A 5,987-nucleotide genomic window follows, 5' to 3' on the forward strand; every position below is an offset into this window, starting at 1 on the left:
CAGGGAGGCCGAGCCTCGTTCATCCACCCTGCTCCTCCTCCGTGCTGCCGGGCAGGGCCTGCCCAGCCCACTGCACCCTGCCAAGGCTGCCAGAGCTTCTCCTGCCGGGTGCTGCTTCTTCCTTCCTCCGGCATTGTCTTTTCTTTCTTCAGGGATGAATGCCTTAAATACTTTATCTTACTTGTAGTTAAGATGTCAGATTAACCACAGGCAGGGGTGGGGGGACTTAAAAAAAGAAATGACGGAGAGGTTAGGCTAAAGTGTCCCCACCTGAGAGAACACAGGAGATACTGTGGGGGTGACAGCAGGCCCCTGGCCCCTGGGGGCTCTGAGTCCTGGCTCAGACCAAAGGGCAGTGCCCTGGAGAGAAAGGCCCCCACCCTGTGTGTGAAAGAGGGAACAAATGGACAGATGAGCCCTGGAATGAGGGGATGAGCACCTGGGGCCCAGGGGGGTCATGCCCAGCAGGGCCATCAGCAGCTGCAGCTGATGCAGCCTCCAGCCCTGGGGTATGGACATCTCCGGCCAAAGCTGAGGGCCCGCGGGTCATAAGGTTGGACCTGCCCTGTGGACACACCCGCTAATGGCTGTTCCCCGCCTGCTGCTCTCTGCAGGGCATTGGCCTCCAGCCTTTGGGAGGAACGTGGAGACCCCAAAAGGCGGGGCCCATATCCAGCAAGGCCCACCCACCCTGCCCCGCTGAGTGCTAGCCCGCCGCTGCCCTCTGCTGGCCATGCCCACTCACTGCGCTCCTGGCTGGGAGAGGGAAGAGAGGGGACTGAAGGCAAATTGGGATGGTGTCAGCTTGTCAGCAGGTTGCCATGGCAACGAGAGGGTGGGCGTGGAGGGGCTGCTGCCAGAGCCTCTGGAAAGCAAGGAATGTGCCATCTTCTGGCTGGAGCCAAATTCCTCATGCTCTGCCTCCCCGTGTAGCCCACGTGACCACACAGCCCAACCGGAGGAGGGGCAGGGGAGCCAGAGGGGGCTGGGCCCACTGCCAGCCTGGCTCTGCTTGGGACAGCAGCAGCACACTCCCTCCTCGCTGGGTGGTGCTCCCTGATGGCCCTGGCAGGCCACACTCCCTCCATCCAGACCTGGAGGACACGTGATCACCTGCAGCGGTCACTTGGGGGAGGGGGAGACTCAGCCAAAAGCAGAGGCTGGGAGGCCAACACAGAGCAGGGCCCCCCGAATTCCAAGCTGGGCACCCGGTCTCTTCCAGAGGTTGCCTGCAAGCCACCCATCAGGGAGGATGGCAGTGACCGGACCTGGACCGGAGCAGCTGCAGTGTGTTTGAAGCCAGGACCCCGGCGTGGTGTGGGCAGCACCATTAGTATACAGCTCACGGCCCTGGGGCGGGACCACAGGCACTGGGCCAACCTGCAGCCTTCAGGGCCTCGCTGACCCCAAGCCCACCCATCACAGAGCAGGGGGTTCAGCCGAGCAGGGGTGGCCCAGGAAGCCCCTGGCCCTGGGTGCCACCCAGAGCATCGTTGTCCCCAGGTGTCTCTTCAACAGGAGATGATGCCCAGCTCTCCAGTTATCATGTAAACAGACAGGAGTTGCTGGTTCTAAACGAAGGTATTTATGTAAATTAATATATCATATTCTATCCTATAACAGAATGGTTTGCCTCTGGAGGTATCATGTTAGACATGGCATAGGGTATGACTGTGTTATTTGCATATGCAGATATACCTAACTAGAAGCCCGGTGCATGACATTCGTGCACTGGGGAGGGCGGGGACCCTTAGCCCCGCCTGCGCCCTCTTGCAGTCCGGGACCCCTCAGGGGATGTCTGAGTGGGAATGGGCCTAAGCCGGCAGTCGGACATCCCCGAGGGGTCCTTAGCTCCTGCCACCCTGTGGGAGCGCATTGACCACCAGGGGGCAGCTCCTGCATTGAGCATCTGCCCCCCTGGTGGTCAGTATGCATCATAGCGACCGGTCGTTCTGCTGTTCGGTCAATTTGCATATTAGGGATTTATTATATAGGATTATTCAATCCACAATTAAAGGTTTATGTGTCAGCCCTAGCTGGTTTGGCTCAGTGGATAGAGTGTCGGCCTGCGGACTGAAGGATCCCAGGTTCGATTCCGGTCAAGGGCATGTACCTTGGTTTCGGGCACATCCCCAGTAGGGGGTGTGCAGGAGGCAGCTGATCGATGTCTCTCTCTCATCAATGTTTCTAACTCTCTATCCCTCTCCCTTCTTCTCTGTAAAAATCAATAAAATATATTAAAAATAAATAAATAAAATAAAAAAAAGGTTTATGTGTCTAATGTGACTAATTAGATACATTTATCTATGACAATCAGCTCTTTACAAACAAAATAGATCCCCCTTTGCTTCCTTCACAGGGAAGTGGTCCGGGGTGCTGGCCAGTGGCCGAGGAAGGGGCCTGGTTGGAGGTGACTAGGGGGGCTTGCAGCGCCCTCTGCTGCATCTGGTCTGGTGCACAGACCCGCCCACTGCACTGTCCTGGCCACAGAGGGTGTCCCAGGATGCAGTGCAAACACAGGCAGAAAGTAGAATTCCTTGCGGGGGGGCAGCGGCAAGGGCAGCCTCTAGGCCAGACAAGGTTGGGGAAAGTCCAGAGAGATGCTGAGCCCAGGGAGGGCTCTGTCCCCTGGAGGGAAAGGCAGGTGAGTCCCCACAGGGAGGGTAGGGGCTGGCATGCAGGGGTGCAGTGCGCATGATTCCTGGGTTCTGTGACCTCACGCTGGGTTGTGTCACAGGTGCTGGCTTTGATCCCTGAGATCTTTCTGGATTCAGGGGACAGTCCCTCTCGAGGGGCCAACAAAACACTGGGACCAAAAATCCCCAACCCCCTGCTTCCAGTCCCCACGTCATGAGTGGGGGAACATTGAGCAACACCCACCTGAATCATTACAGAGCAGACTGGAGCTGTCCCCCCAAAATCACAGTCACTGCACACCTCATCCCACCTACGCAGACCCCTTCCCCTCCTCCCACCTCACCCCTGGTTCCCACCTCCCTCCCTCCCAGCCACCTGTCTGTCTTCTTACTGTGGGCCAGGCCCCATCTGGGGACGCTGACACCTAGAAACACAGTAAATCAACAGAACAGGGCACAGGCTAGGAGAGCGGCCCTTTGGGCCCGAGCTCAGGTGCATAGGTGATCAGCACGGCTGAGGCTCTGCAAGACTGTATCCAGTATCAGGTGGTGAGTTCTGCCTCTGCAAACCGCCCAGGCTCAAAGCTCAGCCCAGGCTACTTCAGATGCGGAGCCGCCACAGCAGGTCCCTCTGGGGTTGACAGTCACCTAATTCGGTAGCGGTCTGGCACCAATGCCCTGCTCTCCCCAACGCTGAGGCGTGTGAGTGCCTCTTCCCTGCTGGGGCTCCCAGGCCCCCGGCCTTGCACCCTTCTTGTTTACCAAGCCCACCTGTGGTTGTGCCAAATATGATGCCACTGAAACCCCTAATTGCTTTCAGAACCCGATTAATTCAACATCAAGAACGACGCTTACAGAGAGCCTGGTGTGAGCAAACCGAGCCCTCCCTACCTTTGCACCCAGGACAGAGGTGCTGCTCTTGGGAGAGCAAATCCCATCACGCAGACTGCATCACTGGGCAAAGCAGCAGGGGCCTGGCTGCCGGGCAGCACTGAACACACAGCCCCTGCCTGGTCAGGAGCTCTGCCTCCAGGGGCTCCATCTGCCTTGATGCACTGATGATGGTGATGATGATGGTGATGACAGCGATGATGGTGATGATGATGGTGATGATGATGATGATGATGGTGATGGATATGATGGTGGTGATGGTGACAGTGATGGTGATGACAGCGATGATGGTGATGATGATGGTGATGATGATGATGATGACAGTGATGATGATGATGATGATGATGGGGATGATGGTGATGGATATGATGGTGGTGATGGTGACAGTGATGGTGATGATGGTGATGATGATGGGGATGATGGTGATGGATATGATGGTGGTGATGGTGACAGTGATGGTGATGATGGTGATGATGATGGGGATGATGGTGATGGATATGATGGTGGTGATGGTGACAGTGATGGTGATGATGGTGATGATGATGGGGATGATGGTGATGGATATGATGGTGGTGATGGTGACAGTGATGGTGATGATGGTGATGATGATGGGGATGATGGTGATGGATATGATGGTGGTGATGGTGACAGTGATGGTGATGATGGTGATGATGATGGGGATGATGGTGATGGATATGATGGTGGTGATGGTGACAGTGATGGTGATGATGGTGATGATGATGGGGATGATGGTGATGGATATGATGGTGGTGATGGTGACAGTGATGGTGATGATGGTGATGATGATGGGGATGATGGTGATGGATATGATGGTGGTGATGGTGACAGTGATGGTGATGATGGTGATGATGATGGGGATGATGGTGATGGATATGATGGTGGTGATGGTGACAGTGATGGTGATGATGGTGATGATGATGGGGATGATGGTGATGGATATGATGGTGGTGATGGTGACAGTGATGGTGATGATGGTGATGATGATGGGGATGATGGTGATGGATATGATGGTGGTGATGGTGACAGTGATGGTGATGATGGTGATGATGATGGGGATGATGGTGATGGATATGATGGTGGTGATGGTGACAGTGATGGTGATGATGGTGATGATGATGGGGATGATGGTGATGGATATGATGGTGGTGATGGTGACAGTGATGGTGATGACAGTGATGATGATGGGGATGATGGTGATGGATATGATGGTGGTGATGGTGACAGTGATGGTGATGATGGTGATGATGATGGGGATGATGGTGATGGATATGATGGTGGTGATGGTGACAGTGATGGTGATGATGGTGATGGTGGAGACACCTGCATCAGTCAGGGCCAATTGGGAGGACAGAACCCAGGCCCAAGTGTTTAATTAGGGTACAGTGACCTCAGAGCTGGAAGAGCTTTGGACACAAATGGGGGGTGAGGTGGGAGAGGCAGAGGAGCCATAGAATGCCAGCCCCCACCCCAGGGCTGAGGGCCAGGAACACTGGCTTCAGTGGTGAGTAGCCTCCTTTGGGGCAACCTCTCGGCCCTCAACTTCTGGAGCTCCTGGTAGGGGCCATGCTGGGCTCCTCATCCTTAGCTCAGGAGAGACCACCCAGGCAGGGGAACTGTGGCGAGAAGGGGCACACCTCAGTGGGCAGGCGGCCGAGGCTGCTGTGCTGGCCTGCCCATGTCCTCGTCCTCCTGGAGGGCGGTGCTGGGAGCCCTGGGGGTCCTGGTTCGGTGCACAGGGCTGAGAGGACCTCTGGGGGTAGTGCCATCTTTGGGGCCCATTTGGAAGCCATGCACATGGAGGTGCTGGCAGACAGCTGGAGGGAGCCCACATGGGATGCCCCCAGGTCAAGAGTGAGAGTGAAGGGCCGGTCCTCAGCAGGGATGAGCCAAAGAGGCAGGACCTGGTCAAACTTCAGAGCCTGTGTGGTCAGTGCTGTGTGGTCTGGACTGGACCTTCCGCTGGTCAACAAAGAGGAAGCCACAGGCCTGGGGAGAGAGGCAGGGAAACCACCAGCCACACCCCCATCACTGCTCGTCCAGCTGAGGCTCCTGGCCCCACACAGCCCTTCCCCAGGGACCAGGACGGTGGACATCACGGCGGGTCTGGGTTCGGCTCGCAGCCTCACCTCTGCTGGTCCTGCTTGCAGACATATCCATGTCCTGCTCATGGTGACCCGTGACCCAGGGCATGTCCCATGGGAAAGAACACCGTGCCTGCATGTGTCAGGCCACTGCCTGTCGCCCTCAAGGACCTTGCTCTGGTGTCAGGGGCTGTCAGCCTTTCTCCAACTTCAGTGTTTTGTTTCTTTCTCTTGTTTCATTTCTAATTGTGGAATTTTACTCTCATAACAAAAGACGCTCAATATCTTGCCAGGCACAATTGCATAAAATCCAGGACTTTACCTCACACCATACCCCACATAGCTCTCGGATTCCACA

This window comes from Myotis brandtii, unplaced genomic scaffold (genome assembly GCF_000412655.1).
Source record: "Myotis brandtii unplaced genomic scaffold, ASM41265v1 scaffold915, whole genome shotgun sequence".
Classification (NCBI taxonomy): Eukaryota; Metazoa; Chordata; class Mammalia; order Chiroptera; family Vespertilionidae; genus Myotis; species Myotis brandtii.